This window comes from Microcebus murinus, chromosome 12 (assembly GCF_040939455.1).
Source record: "Microcebus murinus isolate Inina chromosome 12, M.murinus_Inina_mat1.0, whole genome shotgun sequence".
Taxonomy (NCBI): Eukaryota; Metazoa; Chordata; class Mammalia; order Primates; family Cheirogaleidae; genus Microcebus; species Microcebus murinus.
In genome coordinates, this window is record NC_134115.1 from 118,690 (window position 1) to 140,540 (window position 21,851).

Sequence of the window (21,851 nt, forward strand, 5' to 3'; positions counted from 1 at the left end):
CCCTCCGCCGTCTACGGCCACACCACCCCGAACGCGCCCCATCTCGTCTGATCTCGGAAGCTAAGCAGGGTCGGGCCTGGGAATACCGGGTGCCGTAGGCTTCTTCTTTTTTTTTTGGCCTCTTGTTCTGTCCCCTTTCTGGGAGCGCCGCGGAGGCCCGGGCTGGGGGTCACCCCCACCCTCAGCGCCCGCCGCGGTGCCTGGCGCCCCAGCCCGCACCGTGGGGCCTCCTCTTGTCCCGAGCCGCGACACCGCCGCCACGCGGCAGCATGCGTGGCATCTGGACTGTCAGGTCTCAGACCAAAAGTCTGCTCTGTGGGAACCGACACGCTGGAGGAAACCTTGAGAGGCTGAGAGGGGAGGGAGTTGCAGAAGAAGGCCAGGATGTCATTTTGAGGGAGTATGTGACCAGAACTCGTCCCGTTGCTTTTGGGGTTCTATGGGCTACACGTAGGAATCTTTGGTGGTGGCACCTGATGTTGGGGGATCCGGAGTCACACCCAGACCTGCTCCACAGGCCTCCTTTTACTTTTCTCTTCGGATTCATTATTTTTAAAAAGTGTCTCTTATCTCTATTAGTGCATTTTCTTTTCTCTCTCTCTTCAAGCAGATGATGGGAGTCCAAGTATTAAGGTGACATGTGTTGCCCGTGCCCCCCTCCCCCCTGTGTTCTTATTCATTTACCTCTCATGTTGTTCCAGCGTATTGTGGGGGCACCAATGTTCAGGTCGGGTACATCGCCCCCTCCCCGCCTCCCCCCTCGGGTCAGAGCTTCAAGTGCGCCCATCCCCCAGTGGGTGCGCACCCACCCCATTCCTAATGGATGTGTATGCCCATCCCCTCCCCACGCCCGCCCGACACCCACCCGATGAAGGTGAGTCCTCTGGGTCCACTTAGGTGTCCATCGGTTCGTACCAATTTGCCGGTGAGCGCGAGCACGTGGTGCTCGTGTGTCCATTCTTGGGATACTTGGCTTACTGGAACGGGTTCCAGCTCTGGCCAGGAGAACCACGAGAGGTGCCCTCTCACCGCTGTTCCTCACAGCCGAACGGCACTCCGTGGTGTCCACGCGCCACATTTTATTTACGCACTCGTGGGTGGATGGGCACTCGGGTCGCTTCCAGGTCTTTGCGATTGTGACTTGTGCCCTGACTCTAACCCTAACCCTTACCCAGCCCGTCTCCTCCTCGGCCCCTGCCTGACTGACTCCTTCCCGCCCGGCCTGTCACCTGTCACCTGTCACCGTCCTCGGCCCCTCGCTGACGGGGCTCCTCCGTCGCCTGGGCCTTCCAAGGGCTTGGTGTGGACGCTGGTTCCAGGACGCCCTCCCAGGAACCCGGTAGCAGGGCGGCCGCAGGGTGTCTCGCAACCCAACCGTCCGCCTGCCGCCCTCGCTAAGCGGCCTGCGGGGGACGTGCTCCCTCTGTGCCGCGGGGGCCCAGCCTGGTGTCTTCCCTGAGGCCCTGCGGCTGCCGGCTGGGCTGCCGCTCCCCGCAAGGGGAGAGCCGCGGAGGTGGGGACCGCCTCCTGATGGGGACGTACACGCAGCTCTCCACGTCGGATTCCGGGGCTCTCTGTCCTGCCCGAAGGCCCAGCTGGCCTGCGGGTCCTTAGAGTGGCAAAAACATCCGAAAACTGAGATTGAGGGTCCGGTGGGTGTCTGCACTTTTGTGCTGGGCACCCCAGGGAGGCCCGGGGGCTGGCTGGACAACGTGGTCTGCTGGGCGGGGGGGTTGGAGGAGCAACTGATGCCCTTTGCACTTTGGGTAGCAAGAGTCTGAGGTGTCTCTGAGCCCTGTGCCCTGTGGGGGGGGGCGGGGGGGGGAGGTGGAGGAGGAGGAGGAGGAGGTGGTGGGAAGGGCCGGGGCCTGCAGTCCTGTTCCCGGGGTGGCACGGCAAGTGGCTTCTTCCACAGGCTGCTTGGCCTGGGCTCCCTGCACCTGGGCCTTTGGAGGACCGGCCCTGTGCTTGCCAACACTTCCTGCAGGGACCCAGAGCTGGGAGGTGGCATCTCTCAGCCCTGGGTCGGGCAGAGCCCCAGCGGGCCATGCCCACAACCTCTCTCAGCACCGGTCCCCCAGAAGGCTCCTTTGGGACCAGGATTCTCTTGCGGTGACTCTTTAAGGTCTGGCCCCTGGATGGAGGGGCACCAGGAGTAGAGGAGCAGGAAGGGGAAGGGGGTGGCCATGCGAGGGGACACTTTGAGGCCGAGTCCCAGCTTCAGCCTGATCCTCCTGGGAACCCCGCTCTGAGACAAGGAGCCGGGCTTCGCATTCCCACAGCAGCCAGTCGTGGGCTGAGGACACCTGGGGCGTTGGGAACTCCCTGGCTTCTCCTTGGTTTAACGTCTAGAGCTGCTTGTGAATCGCGCCGCCACACACACCCGAGCGCAGGTGTCTTCCGCACAGACTGCGGGCCTCGCTCTTCTGAACGCCGCCAGCTCGCCACCCACCCACGGGTGAACCTGGTCAGGGTGCTTTCTCTCAGGGGCAGACTCTTTTCCGGGCGGGCTACCGGTGTCTCTGTTTGCTCGTTTCTTTCTTCCATTTCGGGAAAGTCTTCCTTGCTGGGTGTGGAAATCTCCTATGCCTTCCCTCGCCTATTCTGTCAGCTTTAAAATTCTCTTTCAGTTGCCACCCTCACAGATGGATTAGGAAACTCTTTCCGGTGCACTCATTAGTGAAATGACCTCCAGGAAGCTGGAATCCAATATCTAATGGCCGATTTTTAGCGAGTCCACACGCCAGGGTGGTCGGGGTCCAATGCAGCCCCGGCCAGGCCCAGGCCCCTTGGACTGGGCCACAGGAGGACACGGAGGAGGGTCCCGGCCCCCACGAAGCGGTGCCGGCAGTTCTCCACGGGCTTGGGCGTTTTCCAGAGGTAGGAGATGGAGGGGACTGATTTCTTCAGCGCCCCCCAAACCACGCCACCCCACCCCACCCATGGGACACATCCCCAGAGAGAGACGCCCCATACACTGGCTGTGCCCCAGCCCTGGCCCGGGGGAATAGGCGGCAGCCCACCCACAGGGCGAGGGGGGGGGCGCAGCTGAAAGGGGTTGTGGGGGAGGGCGGCCCCTGGCTGGGGTCAAAGGGCGAGCGTCCCGCGCGTGCGCAGTCAGCGGCAGGCAGCGACGCGCTGGGGGTGGGCAGCGGGTAGGTGAAGGAGGCCGGGCGAGGAGACGAGGGGGGCTGGGAGGGCTCCACCTTGGCGAGTCCAGCCGTGGAGGCGCATCTTGTGTGAGTGTGAGTGAGTGTGAGTGTGTGTGTGTGTGTATAGAGAGACAGCCCCCCGCCCCGCCCCGCCCCGCCCATCCCCCCCGTCCCTGGGAGCCCGCGGGACCCGGCCGGCGAACTCAACCGGCCCGGCCCGGCGCGGGAGGCGGCGGCGGGGAAGCCCAGAGAGGCTCGGCTTCTTGAGCGGGGCAGGGGCGCCCTCCGCCGCCGTCTAGGGCCACACCACCCTGAACGCCCCCGATCTCGTCTGGTCTGGGAAGCTAAGCAGGGTCGGGCCCGGTTAGTACTTGGATGGGAGACCGCCTGGGAATACCGGGTGCCACAGGCGGCTGCTTTTTTTTTTTTTTTTTTTTTTGCCTCTTGTTCTGTCCCCTTTCTGGGAGCGCGGCGGCGGCCCGGGGTGGGGGTCACCCCCACCCTCAGCGCCCGCGCGGTGCCTGGCGCCCCAGCCCGCACCGTGGGGCCTCCTCTTGTCCCAAGCCGCGACACCGCCGCCACGCGGCAGCATGCGTGGCATCTGGACTGTCAGGTCTCAGACCACAGGTCTGCTCTGTGGGAACCGACACGCTGGAGGAAACCTTGAGAGTCTGAGAGGGGAGGGAGTTCCAGAAGAAGGCCAGGATGTCATTTTGAGGGAGTATGTGACCAGAACTCGTCCCGTTGCTTTTGGGGTTCTATGGGCTACACGCAGGAATCTTTGGTGGTGGCACCTGATGTTGGGGGATCCGGAGTCACACCCAGACCTGCTCCACAGGCCTCCTTTTACTTTTCTCTTCGGATTCATTATTTTTAAAAAGTGTCTCTTACCTCTATGATTGCATTTTCTTTTCTCTCTCTCTTCAAGCAGATGATGGGAGTACAAGTATTCAGGTGACATGTGACGCCCGTGCCCCCCTCCCCCCTGCGTTCTTTTTTTTTTTTTTTTTTTTGAGACAGAGTCTCGTTTTGCTGCCCAGGCTAGAGTGAGTGCCATGGCGTCAGCCTAGCTCACAGCAACCTCAATCTCCGGGCTCAAGCAATCCTGCTGCCTCAGCCTCCCGAGTAGTTGGGACTACAGGCATGCACCACCACGCCCGGCTGTGTTTTTCTATATATATTAGTTGGCCAATTAATTTCTTTCTATTTTTAGTAGAGACGGGGTCTCGCTCTTGCTCAGGCTGGTTTCGAACTCCTGACCTGGAGCAATCCGCCCGCCTCGGCCTCCCAGAGAGCTAGGATTACAGGCGTGAGCCACCGCGCCCGGCCCCCCCTGTGTTCTTATTCATATACCTCTCATGTTGTTCCAGCGTATTGTGGGGGTACCAATGTTAAGGTCGGGTGCCTTGCCCTCTCCAAGCCTCCCCCCTCGGGTCAGAGCTTCAAGTGCGCCCATCCCCCAGTCGGTGCGCACCCACCCCATGCCTAATGGATGTGTATGCCCCTCCCCTCCCCCCACCCGCCCGACACCCACCCGATGAAGGTGATTCCTCTCTGTCCACTTAGGCGTCCATCCGTTCGTACCAATTTGCTGGTGAGCGCGCTCACGTGGTGCTCGTGTGTCCATTCTTGGGATACCTGGCCTACTGGAACGGGTTCCAGCTCTGGCCAGGAGAACACGAGAGGCGCCCTCTCACCGCTGCTCCTCACAGCCGAATGGCACTCCGTGGTGTCCACGCGCCACATTTTATTGATGCACTCCTGGATGGATGGGCACTCGGGTCGCTTCCACGTCTTTGCGATTGTGAATTGTGCCCTAACTGTCACCCTAACCCTTACCCAGCCCGTCTCCTCTGCCCCTGCCTGACGCACTCCTCCCCGGCCAGGCCCGTCACTGTCCTGGGCCCCCGCCTGCCCGGCTCCTCCCCGCCCGGCCTGTCACCGTCCTCTGCCCCTGCCTGACATGCTCCTTCCCGCCCGCCCGGCCTCTCACCGTCCTGGGCCCCTGCCTGACCGGCTCCTCCGTCGCCTGGGCCTTCCAAGGGCTTGGTGTGGACGCTGCTTCCAGGAAGCCCACCAGAAACCCGGCAGCAGGGTGGCCGCAGCAGTCTCCAGCAGCCGTCCCTAAGTCGCCTGAGTGCGGGGGACGTGCCCCCGCTGTGCCGCGGGGGCCCAGCCTGGTGTCTTCCCTGAGGCCCTGCGGCTGCCGGCTGGGCTGCCGCTCCCCGCAAGGGGAGAGCCGCGGAGGTGGGGACCGCCTCCTGATGGGGACGTACACGCAGCTCTCCACGTCGGATTCCGGGGCTCTCTGTCCTGCCCGAAGGCCCAGCTGGCCTGCGGGTCCTTAGAGTGGCAAAAACATCCGAAAACTGAGATTGAGGGTCCGGTGGGTGTCTGCACTTTTGTGCTGGGCACCCCAGGGAGGCCCGGGGGCTGGCTGGACAACGTGGTCTGCTGGGCGGGGGGGTTGGAGGAGCAACTGATGCCCTTTGCACTTTGGGTAGCAAGAGTCTGAGGTGTCTCTGAGCCCTGTGCCCTGTGGGGGGGGGCCGGGGGGGGAGGAGGAGGAGGAGGAGGAGGAGGTGGTGGGAAGGGCCGGGGCCTGCAGTCCTGTTCCCGGGGTGGCACGGCAAGTGGCTTCTTCCACAGGCTGCTTGGCCTGGGCTCCCTGCACCTGGGCCTTTGGAGGACCGGCCCTGTGCTTGCCAACACTTCCTGCAGGGACCCAGAGCTGGGAGGTGGCATCTCTCAGCCCTGGGTCGGGCAGAGCCCCAGCGGGCCATGCCCACAACCTCTCTCAGCACCGGTCCCCCAGAAGGCTCCTTTGGGACCAGGATTCTCTTGCGGTGACTCTTTAAGGTCTGGCCCCTGGATGGAGGGGCACCAGGAGTAGAGGAGCAGGAAGGGGAAGGGGGTGGCCATGCGAGGGGACACTTTGAGGCCGAGTCCCAGCTTCAGCCTGATCCTCCTGGGAACCCCGCTCTGAGACAAGGAGCCGGGCTTCGCATTCCCACAGCAGCCAGTCGTGGGCTGAGGACACCTGGGGCGTTGGGAACTCCCTGGCTTCTCCTTGGTTTAACGTCTAGAGCTGCTTGTGAATCGCGCCGCCACACACACCCGAGCGCAGGTGTCTTCCGCACAGACTGCGGGCCTCGCTCTTCTGAACGCCGCCAGCTCGCCACCCACCCACGGGTGAACCTGGTCAGGGTGCTTTCTCTCAGGGGCAGACTCTTTTCCGGGCGGGCTACCGGTGTCTCTGTTTGCTCGTTTCTTTCTTCCATTTCGGGAAAGTCTTCCTTGCTGGGTGTGGAAATCTCCTATGCCTTCCCTCGCCTATTCTGTCAGCTTTAAAATTCTCTTTCAGTTGCCACCCTCACAGATGGATTAGGAAACTCTTTCCGGTGCACTCATTAGTGAAATGACCTCCAGGAAGCTGGAATCCAATATCTAATGGCCGATTTTTAGCGAGTCCACACGCCAGGGTGGTCGGGGTCCAATGCAGCCCCGGCCAGGCCCAGGCCCCTTGGACTGGGCCACAGGAGGACACGGAGGAGGGTCCCGGCCCCCACGAAGCGGTGCCGGCAGTTCTCCACGGGCTTGGGCGTTTTCCAGAGGTAGGAGATGGAGGGGACTGATTTCTTCAGCGCCCCCCAAACCACGCCACCCCACCCCACCCATGGGACACATCCCCAGAGAGAGACGCCCCATACACTGGCTGTGCCCCAGCCCTGGCCCGGGGGAATAGGCGGCAGCCCACCCACAGGGCGAGGGGGGGGGCGCAGCTGAAAGGGGTTGTGGGGGAGGGCGGCCCCTGGCTGGGGTCAAAGGGCGAGCGTCCCGCGCGTGCGCAGTCAGCGGCAGGCAGCGACGCGCTGGGGGTGGGCAGCGGGTAGGTGAAGGAGGCCGGGCGAGGAGACGAGGGGGGCTGGGAGGGCTCCACCTTGGCGAGTCCAGCCGTGGAGGCGCATCTTGTGTGAGTGTGAGTGAGTGTGAGTGTGTGTGTGTGTGTATAGAGAGACAGCCCCCCGCCCCGCCCCGCCCTGCCCCGCCCCGCCCATCCCCCCCGTCCCTGGGAGCCCGCGGGACCCGGCCGGCGAACTCAACCGGCCCGGCCCGGCGCGGGAGGCGGCGGCGGGGAAGCCCAGAGAGGCTCGGCTTCTTGAGCGGGGCAGGGGCGCCCTCCGCCGCCGTCTAGGGCCACACCACCCTGAACGCCCCCGATCTCGTCTGGTCTGGGAAGCTAAGCAGGGTCGGGCCCGGTTAGTACTTGGATGGGAGACCGCCTGGGAATACCGGGTGCCACAGGCGGCTGCTTTTTTTTTTTTTTTTTTTTTTTTGCCTCTTGTTCTGTCCCCTTTCTGGGAGCGCGGCGGCGGCCCGGGGTGGGGGTCACCCCCACCCTCAGCGCCCGCGCGGTGCCTGGCGCCCCAGCCCGCACCGTGGGGCCTCCTCTTGTCCCAAGCCGCGACACCGCCGCCACGCGGCAGCATGCGTGGCATCTGGACTGTCAGGTCTCAGACCACAGGTCTGCTCTGTGGGAACCGACACGCTGGAGGAAACCTTGAGAGTCTGAGAGGGGAGGGAGTTCCAGAAGAAGGCCAGGATGTCATTTTGAGGGAGTATGTGACCAGAACTCATCCCGTTGCTTTTGGGGTTCTATGGGCTACACGCAGGAATCTTTGGTGGTGGCACCTGATGTTGGGGGATCCGGAGTCACACCCAGACCTGCTCCACAGGCCTCCTTTTACTTTTCTCTTCGGATTCATTATTTTTAAAAAGTGTCTCTTACCTCTAGGATTGCATTTTCTTTTCTCTCTCTCTTCAAGCAGATGATGGGAGTACAAGTATTCAGGTGACATGTGACGCCCGTGCCCCCCTCCCCCCTGCGTTCTTTTTTTTTTTTTTTTTTTTTTGAGACAGAGTCTCGTTTTGCTGCCCAGGCTAGAGTGAGTGCCATGGCGTCAGCCTAGCTCACAGCAACCTCAATCTCCGGGCTCAAGCACTCCTGCTGCCTCAGCCTCCCGAGTAGTTGGGACTACAGGCATGCACCACCACGCCCGGCTGTGTTTTTCTATATATATTAGTTGGCCAATTAATTTCTTTCTATTTTTAGTAGAGACGGGGTCTCGCTCTTGCTCAGGCTGGTTTCGAACTCCTGACCTGGAGCAATCCGCCCGCCTCGGCCTCCCAGAGAGCTAGGATTACAGGCGTGAGCCACCGCGCCCGGCCCCCCCTGTGTTCTTATTCATATACCTCTCATGTTGTTCCAGCGTATTGTGGGGGTACCAATGTTAAGGTCGGGTGCCTTGCCCTCTCCAAGCCTCCCCCCTCGGGTCAGAGCTTCAAGTGCGCCCATCCCCCAGTCGGTGCGCACCCACCCCATGCCTAATGGATGTGTATGCCCCTCCCCTCCCCCCACCCGCCCGACACCCACCCGATGAAGGTGATTCCTCTCTGTCCACTTAGGCGTCCATCCGTTCGTACCAATTTGCTGGTGAGCGCGCTCACGTGGTGCTCGTGTGTCCATTCTTGGGATACCTGGCCTACTGGAACGGGTTCCAGCTCTGGCCAGGAGAACACGAGAGGCGCCCTCTCACCGCTGCTCCTCACAGCCGAATGGCACTCCGTGGTGTCCACGCGCCACATTTTATTGATGCACTCCTGGATGGATGGGCACTCGGGTCGCTTCCACGTCTTTGCGATTGTGAATTGTGCCCTAACTGTCACCCTAACCCTTACCCAGCCCGTCTCCTCTGCCCCTGCCTGACGCACTCCTCCCCGGCCAGGCCCGTCAGTGTCCTGGGCCCCCGCCTGACCGGCTCCTCCCCGCCCGGCCTGTCACCGTCCTCTGCCCCTGCCTGACATGCTCCTTCCCGCCCGCCCGGCCTCTCACCGTCCTGGGCCCCTGCCTGACCGGCTCCTCCGTCGCCTGGGCCTTCCAAGGGCTTGGTGTGGACGCTGCTTCCAGGAAGCCCACCAGAAACCCGGCAGCAGGGTGGCCGCAGCAGTCTCCAGCAGCCGTCCCTAAGTCGCCTGAGTGCGGGGGACGTGCCCCCGCTGTGCCGCGGGGGCCCAGCCTGGTGTCTTCCCTGAGGCCCTGCGGCTGCCGGCTGGGCTGCCGCTCCCCGCAAGGGGAGAGCCGCGGAGGTGGGGACCGCCTCCTGATGGGGACGTACACGCAGCTCTCCACGTCGGATTCCGGGGCTCTCTGTCCTGCCCGAAGGCCCAGCTGGCCTGCGGGTCCTTAGAGTGGCAAAAACATCCGAAAACTGAGATTGAGGGTCCGGTGGGTGTCTGCACTTTTGTGCTGGGCACCCCAGGGAGGCCCGGGGGCTGGCTGGACAACGTGGTCTGCTGGGCGGGGGGGTTGGAGGAGCAACTGATGCCCTTTGCACTTTGGGTAGCAAGAGTCTGAGGTGTCTCTGAGCCCTGTGCCCTGTGGGGGGGGGCGGGGGGGGGAGGTGGAGGAGGAGGAGGAGGAGGTGGTGGGAAGGGCCGGGGCCTGCAGTCCTGTTCCCGGGGTGGCACGGCAAGTGGCTTCTTCCACAGGCTGCTTGGCCTGGGCTCCCTGCACCTGGGCCTTTGGAGGACCGGCCCTGTGCTTGCCAACACTTCCTGCAGGGACCCAGAGCTGGGAGGTGGCATCTCTCAGCCCTGGGTCGGGCAGAGCCCCAGCGGGCCATGCCCACAACCTCTCTCAGCACCGGTCCCCCAGAAGGCTCCTTTGGGACCAGGATTCTCTTGCGGTGACTCTTTAAGGTCTGGCCCCTGGATGGAGGGGCACCAGGAGTAGAGGAGCAGGAAGGGGAAGGGGGTGGCCATGCGAGGGGACACTTTGAGGCCGAGTCCCAGCTTCAGCCTGATCCTCCTGGGAACCCCGCTCTGAGACAAGGAGCCGGGCTTCGCATTCCCACAGCAGCCAGTCGTGGGCTGAGGACACCTGGGGCGTTGGGAACTCCCTGGCTTCTCCTTGGTTTAACGTCTAGAGCTGCTTGTGAATCGCGCCGCCACACACACCCGAGCGCAGGTGTCTTCCGCACAGACTGCGGGCCTCGCTCTTCTGAACGCCGCCAGCTCGCCACCCACCCACGGGTGAACCTGGTCAGGGTGCTTTCTCTCAGGGGCAGACTCTTTTCCGGGCGGGCTACCGGTGTCTCTGTTTGCTCGTTTCTTTCTTCCATTTCGGGAAAGTCTTCCTTGCTGGGTGTGGAAATCTCCTATGCCTTCCCTCGCCTATTCTGTCAGCTTTAAAATTCTCTTTCAGTTGCCACCCTCACAGATGGATTAGGAAACTCTTTCCGGTGCACTCATTAGTGAAATGACCTCCAGGAAGCTGGAATCCAATATCTAATGGCCGATTTTTAGCGAGTCCACACGCCAGGGTGGTCGGGGTCCAATGCAGCCCCGGCCAGGCCCAGGCCCCTTGGACTGGGCCACAGGAGGACACGGAGGAGGGTCCCGGCCCCCACGAAGCGGTGCCGGCAGTTCTCCACGGGCTTGGGCGTTTTCCAGAGGTAGGAGATGGAGGGGACTGATTTCTTCAGCGCCCCCCAAACCACGCCACCCCACCCCACCCATGGGACACATCCCCAGAGAGAGACGCCCCATACACTGGCTGTGCCCCAGCCCTGGCCCGGGGGAATAGGCGGCAGCCCACCCACAGGGCGAGGGGGGGGGCGCAGCTGAAAGGGGTTGTGGGGGAGGGCGGCCCCTGGCTGGGGTCAAAGGGCGAGCGTCCCGCGCGTGCGCAGTCAGCGGCAGGCAGCGACGCGCTGGGGGTGGGCAGCGGGTAGGTGAAGGAGGCCGGGCGAGGAGACGAGGGGGGCTGGGAGGGCTCCACCTTGGCGAGTCCAGCCGTGGAGGCGCATCTTGTGTGAGTGTGAGTGAGTGTGAGTGTGTGTGTGTGTGTGTGTATAGAGAGACAGCCCCCCGCCCCGCCCCGCCCTGCCCCGCCCCGCCCATCCCCCCCGTCCCTGGGAGCCCGCGGGACCCGGCCGGCGAACTCAACCGGCCCGGCCCGGCGCGGGAGGCGGCGGCGGGGAAGCCCAGAGAGGCTCGGCTTCTTGAGCGGGGCAGGGGCGCCCTCCGCCGCCGTCTAGGGCCACACCACCCTGAACGCCCCCGATCTCGTCTGGTCTGGGAAGCTAAGCAGGGTCGGGCCCGGTTAGTACTTGGATGGGAGACCGCCTGGGAATACCGGGTGCCACAGGCGGCTGCTTTTTTTTTTTTTTTTTTTTTTTGCCTCTTGTTCTGTCCCCTTTCTGGGAGCGCGGCGGCGGCCCGGGGTGGGGGTCACCCCCACCCTCAGCGCCCGCGCGGTGCCTGGCGCCCCAGCCCGCACCGTGGGGCCTCCTCTTGTCCCAAGCCGCGACACCGCCGCCACGCGGCAGCATGCGTGGCATCTGGACTGTCAGGTCTCAGACCACAGGTCTGCTCTGTGGGAACCGACACGCTGGAGGAAACCTTGAGAGTCTGAGAGGGGAGGGAGTTCCAGAAGAAGGCCAGGATGTCATTTTGAGGGAGTATGTGACCAGAACTCATCCCGTTGCTTTTGGGGTTCTATGGGCTACACGCAGGAATCTTTGGTGGTGGCACCTGATGTTGGGGGATCCGGAGTCACACCCAGACCTGCTCCACAGGCCTCCTTTTACTTTTCTCTTCGGATTCATTATTTTTAAAAAGTGTCTCTTACCTCTAGGATTGCATTTTCTTTTCTCTCTCTCTTCAAGCAGATGATGGGAGTACAAGTATTCAGGTGACATGTGACGCCCGTGCCCCCCTCCCCCCTGCGTTCTTTTTTTTTTTTTTTTTTTTTGAGACAGAGTCTCGTTTTGCTGCCCAGGCTAGAGTGAGTGCCATGGCGTCAGCCTAGCTCACAGCAACCTCAATCTCCGGGCTCAAGCACTCCTGCTGCCTCAGCCTCCCGAGTAGTTGGGACTACAGGCATGCACCACCACGCCCGGCTGTGTTTTTCTATATATATTAGTTGGCCAATTAATTTCTTTCTATTTTTAGTAGAGACGGGGTCTCGCTCTTGCTCAGGCTGGTTTCGAACTCCTGACCTGGAGCAATCCGCCCGCCTCGGCCTCCCAGAGAGCTAGGATTACAGGCGTGAGCCACCGCGCCCGGCCCCCCCTGTGTTCTTATTCATATACCTCTCATGTTGTTCCAGCGTATTGTGGGGGTACCAATGTTAAGGTCGGGTGCCTTGCCCTCTCCAAGCCTCCCCCCTCGGGTCAGAGCTTCAAGTGCGCCCATCCCCCAGTCGGTGCGCACCCACCCCATGCCTAATGGATGTGTATGCCCCTCCCCTCCCCCCACCCGCCCGACACCCACCCGATGAAGGTGATTCCTCTCTGTCCACTTAGGCGTCCATCCGTTCGTACCAATTTGCTGGTGAGCGCGCTCACGTGGTGCTCGTGTGTCCATTCTTGGGATACCTGGCCTACTGGAACGGGTTCCAGCTCTGGCCAGGAGAACACGAGAGGCGCCCTCTCACCGCTGCTCCTCACAGCCGAATGGCACTCCGTGGTGTCCACGCGCCACATTTTATTGATGCACTCCTGGATGGATGGGCACTCGGGTCGCTTCCACGTCTTTGCGATTGTGAATTGTGCCCTAACTGTCACCCTAACCCTTACCCAGCCCGTCTCCTCTGCCCCTGCCTGACGCACTCCTCCCCGGCCAGGCCCGTCAGTGTCCTGGGCCCCCGCCTGACCGGCTCCTCCCCGCCCGGCCTGTCACCGTCCTCTGCCCCTGCCTGACATGCTCCTTCCCGCCCGCCCGGCCTCTCACCGTCCTGGGCCCCTGCCTGACCGGCTCCTCCGTCGCCTGGGCCTTCCAAGGGCTTGGTGTGGACGCTGCTTCCAGGAAGCCCACCAGAAACCCGGCAGCAGGGTGGCCGCAGCAGTCTCCAGCAGCCGTCCCTAAGTCGCCTGAGTGCGGGGGACGTGCCCCCGCTGTGCCGCGGGGGCCCAGCCTGGTGTCTTCCCTGAGGCCCTGCGGCTGCCGGCTGGGCTGCCGCTCCCCGCAAGGGGAGAGCCGCGGAGGTGGGGACCGCCTCCTGATGGGGACGTACACGCAGCTCTCCACGTCGGATTCCGGGGCTCTCTGTCCTGCCCGAAGGCCCAGCTGGCCTGCGGGTCCTTAGAGTGGCAAAAACATCCGAAAACTGAGATTGAGGGTCCGGTGGGTGTCTGCACTTTTGTGCTGGGCACCCCAGGGAGGCCCGGGGGCTGGCTGGACAACGTGGTCTGCTGGGCGGGGGGGTTGGAGGAGCAACTGATGCCCTTTGCACTTTGGGTAGCAAGAGTCTGAGGTGTCTCTGAGCCCTGTGCCCTGTGGGGGGGGGCGGGGGGGGGAGGTGGAGGAGGAGGAGGAGGAGGTGGTGGGAAGGGCCGGGGCCTGCAGTCCTGTTCCCGGGGTGGCACGGCAAGTGGCTTCTTCCACAGGCTGCTTGGCCTGGGCTCCCTGCACCTGGGCCTTTGGAGGACCGGCCCTGTGCTTGCCAACACTTCCTGCAGGGACCCAGAGCTGGGAGGTGGCATCTCTCAGCCCTGGGTCGGGCAGAGCCCCAGCGGGCCATGCCCACAACCTCTCTCAGCACCGGTCCCCCAGAAGGCTCCTTTGGGACCAGGATTCTCTTGCGGTGACTCTTTAAGGTCTGGCCCCTGGATGGAGGGGCACCAGGAGTAGAGGAGCAGGAAGGGGAAGGGGGTGGCCATGCGAGGGGACACTTTGAGGCCGAGTCCCAGCTTCAGCCTGATCCTCCTGGGAACCCCGCTCTGAGACAAGGAGCCGGGCTTCGCATTCCCACAGCAGCCAGTCGTGGGCTGAGGACACCTGGGGCGTTGGGAACTCCCTGGCTTCTCCTTGGTTTAACGTCTAGAGCTGCTTGTGAATCGCGCCGCCACACACACCCGAGCGCAGGTGTCTTCCGCACAGACTGCGGGCCTCGCTCTTCTGAACGCCGCCAGCTCGCCACCCACCCACGGGTGAACCTGGTCAGGGTGCTTTCTCTCAGGGGCAGACTCTTTTCCGGGCGGGCTACCGGTGTCTCTGTTTGCTCGTTTCTTTCTTCCATTTCGGGAAAGTCTTCCTTGCTGGGTGTGGAAATCTCCTATGCCTTCCCTCGCCTATTCTGTCAGCTTTAAAATTCTCTTTCAGTTGCCACCCTCACAGATGGATTAGGAAACTCTTTCCGGTGCACTCATTAGTGAAATGACCTCCAGGAAGCTGGAATCCAATATCTAATGGCCGATTTTTAGCGAGTCCACACGCCAGGGTGGTCGGGGTCCAATGCAGCCCCGGCCAGGCCCAGGCCCCTTGGACTGGGCCACAGGAGGACACGGAGGAGGGTCCCGGCCCCCACGAAGCGGTGCCGGCAGTTCTCCACGGGCTTGGGCGTTTTCCAGAGGTAGGAGATGGAGGGGACTGATTTCTTCAGCGCCCCCCAAACCACGCCACCCCACCCCACCCATGGGACACATCCCCAGAGAGAGACGCCCCATACACTGGCTGTGCCCCAGCCCTGGCCCGGGGGAATAGGCGGCAGCCCACCCACAGGGCGAGGGGGGGGGGCGCAGCTGAAAGGGGTTGTGGGGGAGGGCGGCTCCTGGCTGGGGTCAAAGGGCGAGCGTCCCGCGCGTGCGCAGTCAGCGGCAGGCAGCGACGCGCTGGGGGTGGGCAGCGGGTAGGTGAAGGAGGCCGGGCGAGGAGACGAGGGGGGCTGGGAGGGCTCCACCTTGGCGAGTCCAGCCGTGGAGGCGCATCTTGTGTGAGTGTGAGTGAGTGTGAGTGTGTGTGTGTGTGTGTATAGAGAGACAGCCCCCCGCCCCGCCCCGCCCTGCCCCGCCCCGCCCATCCCCCCCGTCCCTGGGAGCCCGCGGGACCCGGCCGGCGAACTCAACCGGCCCGGCCCGGCGCGGGAGGCGGCGGCGGGGAAGCCCAGAGAGGCTCGGCTTCTTGAGCGGGGCAGGGGCGCCCTCCGCCGCCGTCTAGGGCCACACCACCCTGAACGCCCCCGATCTCGTCTGGTCTGGGAAGCTAAGCAGGGTCGGGCCCGGTTAGTACTTGGATGGGAGACCGCCTGGGAATACCGGGTGCCACAGGCGGCTGCTTTTTTTTTTTTTTTTTTTTTTTGCCTCTTGTTCTGTCCCCTTTCTGGGAGCGCGGCGGCGGCCCGGGGTGGGGGTCACCCCCACCCTCAGCGCCCGCGCGGTGCCTGGCGCCCCAGCCCGCACCGTGGGGCCTCCTCTTGTCCCAAGCCGCGACACCGCCGCCACGCGGCAGCATGCGTGGCATCTGGACTGTCAGGTCTCAGACCACAGGTCTGCTCTGTGGGAACCGACACGCTGGAGGAAACCTTGAGAGTCTGAGAGGGGAGGGAGTTCCAGAAGAAGGCCAGGATGTCATTTTGAGGGAGTATGTGACCAGAACTCATCCCGTTGCTTTTGGGGTTCTATGGGCTACACGCAGGAATCTTTGGTGGTGGCACCTGATGTTGGGGGATCCGGAGTCACACCCAGACCTGCTCCACAGGCCTCCTTTTACTTTTCTCTTCGGATTCATTATTTTTAAAAAGTGTCTCTTACCTCTAGGATTGCATTTTCTTTTCTCTCTCTCTTCAAGCAGATGATGGGAGTACAAGTATTCAGGTGACATGTGACGCCCGTGCCCCCCTCCCCCCTGCGTTCTTTTTTTTTTTTTTTTTTTTTTGAGACAGAGTCTCGTTTTGCTGCCCAGGCTAGAGTGAGTGCCATGGCGTCAGCCTAGCTCACAGCAACCTCAATCTCCGGGCTCAAGCACTCCTGCTGCCTCAGCCTCCCGAGTAGTTGGGACTACAGGCATGCACCACCACGCCCGGCTGTGTTTTTCTATATATATTAGTTGGCCAATTAATTTCTTTCTATTTTTAGTAGAGACGGGGTCTCGCTCTTGCTCAGGCTGGTTTCGAACTCCTGACCTGGAGCAATCCGCCCGCCTCGGCCTCCCAGAGAGCTAGGATTACAGGCGTGAGCCACCGCGCCCGGCCCCCCCTGTGTTCTTATTCATATACCTCTCATGTTGTTCCAGCGTATTGTGGGGGTACCAATGTTAAGGTCGGGTGCCTTGCCCTCTCCAAGCCTCCCCCCTCGGGTCAGAGCTTCAAGTGCGCCCATCCCCCAGTCGGTGCGCACCCACCCCATGCCTAATGGATGTGTATGCCCCTCCCCTCCCCCCACCCGCCCGACACCCACCCGATGAAGGTGATTCCTCTCTGTCCACTTAGGCGTCCATCCGTTCGTACCAATTTGCTGGTGAGCGCGCTCACGTGGTGCTCGTGTGTCCATTCTTGGGATACCTGGCCTACTGGAACGGGTTCCAGCTCTGGCCAGGAGAACACGAGAGGCGCCCTCTCACCGCTGCTCCTCACAGCCGAATGGCACTCCGTGGTGTCCACGCGCCACATTTTATTGATGCACTCCTGGATGGATGGGCACTCGGGTCGCTTCCACGTCTTTGCGATTGTGAATTGTGCCCTAACTGTCACCCTAACCCTTACCCAGCCCGTCTCCTCTGCCCCTGCCTGACGCACTCCTCCCCGGCCAGGCCCGTCAGTGTCCTGGGCCCCCGCCTGACCGGCTCCTCCCCGCCCGGCCTGTCACCGTCCTCTGCCCCTGCCTGACATGCTCCTTCCCGCCCGCCCGGCCTCTCACCGTCCTGGGCCCCTGCCTGACCGGCTCCTCCGTCGCCTGGGCCTTCCAAGGGCTTGGTGTGGACGCTGCTTCCAGGAAGCCCACCAGAAACCCGGCAGCAGGGTGGCCGCAGCAGTCTCCAGCAGCCGTCCCTAAGTCGCCTGAGTGCGGGGGACGTGCCCCCGCTGTGCCGCGGGGGCCCAGCCTGGTGTCTTCCCTGAGGCCCTGCGGCTGCCGGCTGGGCTGCCGCTCCCCGCAAGGGGAGAGCCGCGGAGGTGGGGACCGCCTCCTGATGGGGACGTACACGCAGCTCTCCACGTCGGATTCCGGGGCTCTCTGTCCTGCCCGAAGGCCCAGCTGGCCTGCGGGTCCTTAGAGTGGCAAAAACATCCGAAAACTGAGATTGAGGGTCCGGTGGGTGTCTGCACTTTTGTGCTGGGCACCCCAGGGAGGCCCGGGGGCTGGCTGGACAACGTGGTCTGCTGGGCGGGGGGGTTGGAGGAGCAACTGATGCCCTTTGCACTTTGGGTAGCAAGAGTCTGAGGTGTCTCTGAGCCCTGTGCCCTGTGGGGGGGGGCGGGGGGGGGAGGTGGAGGAGGAGGAGGAGGAGGTGGTGGGAAGGGCCGGGGCCTGCAGTCCTGTTCCCGGGGTGGCACGGCAAGTGGCTTCTTCCACAGGCTGCTTGGCCTGGGCTCCCTGCACCTGGGCCTTTGGAGGACCGGCCCTGTGCTTGCCAACACTTCCTGCAGGGACCCAGAGCTGGGAGGTGGCATCTCTCAGCCCTGGGTCGGGCAGAGCCCCAGCGGGCCATGCCCACAACCTCTCTCAGCACCGGTCCCCCAGAAGGCTCCTTTGGGACCAGGATTCTCTTGCGGTGACTCTTTAAGGTCTGGCCCCTGGATGGAGGGGCACCAGGAGTAGAGGAGCAGGAAGGGGAAGGGGGTGGCCATGCGAGGGGACACTTTGAGGCCGAGTCCCAGCTTCAGCCTGATCCTCCTGGGAACCCCGCTCTGAGACAAGGAGCCGGGCTTCGCATTCCCACAGCAGCCAGTCGTGGGCTGAGGACACCTGGGGCGTTGGGAACTCCCTGGCTTCTCCTTGGTTTAACGTCTAGAGCTGCTTGTGAATCGCGCCGCCACACACACCCGAGCGCAGGTGTCTTCCGCACAGACTGCGGGCCTCGCTCTTCTGAACGCCGCCAGCTCGCCACCCACCCACGGGTGAACCTGGTCAGGGTGCTTTCTCTCAGGGGCAGACTCTTTTCCGGGCGGGCTACCGGTGTCTCTGTTTGCTCGTTTCTTTCTTCCATTTCGGGAAAGTCTTCCTTGCTGGGTGTGGAAATCTCCTATGCCTTCCCTCGCCTATTCTGTCAGCTTTAAAATTCTCTTTCAGTTGCCACCCTCACAGATGGATTAGGAAACTCTTTCCGGTGCACTCATTAGTGAAATGACCTCCAGGAAGCTGGAATCCAATATCTAATGGCCGATTTTTAGCGAGTCCACACGCCAGGGTGGTCGGGGTCCAATGCAGCCCCGGCCAGGCCCAGGCCCCTTGGACTGGGCCACAGGAGGACACGGAGGAGGGTCCCGGCCCCCACGAAGCGGTGCCGGCAGTTCTCCACGGGCTTGGGCGTTTTCCAGAGGTAGGAGATGGAGGGGACTGATTTCTTCAGCGCCCCCCAAACCACGCCACCCCACCCCACCCATGGGACACATCCCCAGAGAGAGACGCCCCATACACTGGCTGTGCCCCAGCCCTGGCCCGGGGGAATAGGCGGCAGCCCACCCACAGGGCGAGGGGGGGGGGCGCAGCTGAAAGGGGTTGTGGGGGAGGGCGGCCCCTGGCTGGGGTCAAAGGGCGAGCGTCCCGCGCGTGCGCAGTCAGCGGCAGGCAGCGACGCGCTGGGGGTGGGCAGCGGGTAGGTGAAGGAGGCCGGGCGAGGAGACGAGGGGGGCTGGGAGGGCTCCACCTTGGCGAGTCCAGCCGTGGAGGCGCATCTTGTGTGAGTGTGAGTGAGTGTGAGTGTGTGTGTGTGTGTGTATAGAGAGACAGCCCCCCGCCCCGCCCCGCCCTGCCCCGCCCCGCCCATCCCCCCCGTCCCTGGGAGCCCGCGGGACCCGGCCGGCGAACTCAACCGGCCCGGCCCGGCGCGGGAGGCGGCGGCGGGGAAGCCCAGAGAGGCTCGGCTTCTTGAGCGGGGCAGGGGCGCCCTCCGCCGCCGTCTAGGGCCACACCACCCTGAACGCCCCCGATCTCGTCTGGTCTGGGAAGCTAAGCAGGGTCGGGCCCGGTTAGTACTTGGATGGGAGACCGCCTGGGAATACCGGGTGCCACAGGCGGCTGCTTTTTTTTTTTTTTTTTTTTTTTGCCTCTTGTTCTGTCCCCTTTCTGGGAGCGCGGCGGCGGCCCGGGGTGGGGGTCACCCCCACCCTCAGCGCCCGCGCGGTGCCTGGCGCCCCAGCCCGCACCGTGGGGCCTCCTCTTGTCCCAAGCCGCGACACCGCCGCCACGCGGCAGCATGCGTGGCATCTGGACTGTCAGGTCTCAGACCACAGGTCTGCTCTGTGGGAACCGACACGCTGGAGGAAACCTTGAGAGTCTGAGAGGGGAGGGAGTTCCAGAAGAAGGCCAGGATGTCATTTTGAGGGAGTATGTGACCAGAACTCATCCCGTTGCTTTTGGGGTTCTATGGGCTACACGCAGGAATCTTTGGTGGTGGCACCTGATGTTGGGGGATCCGGAGTCACACCCAGACCTGCTCCACAGGCCTCCTTTTACTTTTCTCTTCGGATTCATTATTTTTAAAAAGTGTCTCTTACCTCTAGGATTGCATTTTCTTTTCTCTCTCTCTTCAAGCAGATGATGGGAGTACAAGTATTCAGGTGACATGTGACGCCCGTGCCCCCCTCCCCCCTGCGTTCTTTTTTTTTTTTTTTTTTTTTTGAGACAGAGTCTCGTTTTGCTGCCCAGGCTAGAGTGAGTGCCATGGCGTCAGCCTAGCTCACAGCAACCTCAATCTCCGGGCTCAAGCACTCCTGCTGCCTCAGCCTCCCGAGTAGTTGGGACTACAGGCATGCACCACCACGCCCGGCTGTGTTTTTCTATATATATTAGTTGGCCAATTAATTTCTTTCTATTTTTAGTAGAGACGGGGTCTCGCTCTTGCTCAGGCTGGTTTCGAACTCCTGACCTGGAGCAATCCGCCCGCCTCGGCCTCCCAGAGAGCTAGGATTACAGGCGTGAGCCACCGCGCCCGGCCCCCCCTGTGTTCTTATTCATATACCTCTCATGTTGTTCCAGCGTATTGTGGGGGTACCAATGTTAAGGTCGGGTGCCTTGCCCTCTCCAAGCCTCCCCCCTCGGGTCAGAGCTTCAAGTGCGCCCATCCCCCAGTCGGTGCGCACCCACCCCATGCCTAATGGATGTGTATGCCCCTCCCCTCCCCCCACCCGCCCGACACCCACCCGATGAAGGTGATTCCTCTCTGTCCACTTAGGCGTCCATCCGTTCGTACCAATTTGCTGGTGAGCGCGCTCACGTGGTGCTCGTGTGTCCATTCTTGGGATACCTGGCCTACTGGAACGGGTTCCAGCTCTGGCCAGGAGAACACGAGAGGCGCCCTCTCACCGCTGCTCCTCACAGCCGAATGGCACTCCGTGGTGTCCACGCGCCACATTTTATTGATGCACTCCTGGATGGATGGGCACTCGGGTCGCTTCCACGTCTTTGCGATTGTGAATTGTGCCCTAACTGTCACCCTAACCCTTACCCAGCCCGTCTCCTCTGCCCCTGCCTGACGCACTCCTCCCCGGCCAGGCCCGTCACTGTCCTGGGCCCCCGCCTGACCGGCTCCTCCCCGCCCGGCCTGTCACCGTCCTCTGCCCCTGCCTGACATGCTCCTTCCCGCCCGCCCGGCCTCTCACCGTCCTGGGCCCCTGCCTGACCGGCTCCTCCGTCGCCTGGGCCTTCCAAGGGCTTGGTGTGGACGCTGCTTCCAGGAAGCCCACCAGAAACCCGGCAGCAGGGTGGCCGCAGCAGTCTCCAGCAGCCGTCCCTAAGTCGCCTGAGTGCGGGGGACGTGCCCCCGCTGTGCCGCGGGGGCCCAGCCTGGTGTCTTCCCTGAGGCCCTGCGGCTGCCGGCTGGGCTGCCGCTCCCCGCAAGGGGAGAGCCGCGGAGGTGGGGACCGCCTCCTGATGGGGACGTACACGCAGCTCTCCACGTCGGATTCCGGGGCTCTCTGTCCTGCCCGAAGGCCCAGCTGGCCTGCGGGTCCTTAGAGTGGCAAAAACATCCGAAAACTGAGATTGAGGGTCCGGTGGGTGTCTGCACTTTTGTGCTGGGCACCCCAGGGAGGCCCGGGGGCTGGCTGGACAACGTGGTCTGCTGGGCGGGGGGGTTGGAGGAGCAACTGATGCCCTTTGCACTTTGGGTAGCAAGAGTCTGAGGTGTCTCTGAGCCCTGTGCCCTGTGGGGGGGGGCGGGGGGGGGAGGTGGAGGAGGAGGAGGAGGAGGTGGTGGGAAGGGCCGGGGCCTGCAGTCCTGTTCCCGGGGTGGCACGGCAAGTGGCTTCTTCCACAGGCTGCTTGGCCTGGGCTCCCTGCACCTGGGCCTTTGGAGGACCGGCCCTGTGCTTGCCAACACTTCCTGCAGGGACCCAGAGCTGGGAGGTGGCATCTCTCAGCCCTGGGTCGGGCAGAGCCCCAGCGGGCCATGCCCACAACCTCTCTCAGCACCGGTCCCCCAGAAGGCTCCTTTGGGACCAGGATTCTCTTGCGGTGACTCTTTAAGGTCTGGCCCCTGGATGGAGGGGCACCAGGAGTAGAGGAGCAGGAAGGGGAAGGGGGTGGCCATGCGAGGGGACACTTTGAGGCCGAGTCCCAGCTTCAGCCTGATCCTCCTGGGAACCCCGCTCTGAGACAAGGAGCCGGGCTTCGCATTCCCACAGCAGCCAGTCGTGGGCTGAGGACACCTGGGGCGTTGGGAACTCCCTGGCTTCTCCTTGGTTTAACGTCTAGAGCTGCT

At 63.1% G+C, this 21,851-nt stretch overlaps 5 pseudogenes; all 5 read left to right on the forward strand.

Moving 5' to 3' along the window:
* The first annotated feature begins 3,445 nt into the window (after nucleotides 1–3,445).
* On the forward strand, nucleotides 3,446–3,564 carry LOC142874545 (uncharacterized; annotated as a pseudogene).
* A 3,777-nt stretch (nucleotides 3,565–7,341) lies between these two features.
* Nucleotides 7,342–7,460, forward strand: LOC142874546 (uncharacterized; annotated as a pseudogene).
* Nucleotides 7,461–11,245: 3,785 nt separating this feature from the next.
* LOC142874548 (uncharacterized) lies at nucleotides 11,246–11,364 on the forward strand (annotated as a pseudogene).
* A 3,782-nt stretch (nucleotides 11,365–15,146) lies between these two features.
* LOC142874549 (uncharacterized) lies at nucleotides 15,147–15,265 on the forward strand (annotated as a pseudogene).
* Nucleotides 15,266–19,048: 3,783 nt separating this feature from the next.
* On the forward strand, nucleotides 19,049–19,167 carry LOC142874550 (uncharacterized; annotated as a pseudogene).
* The last annotated feature ends 2,684 nt before the right edge of the window (nucleotides 19,168–21,851 follow it).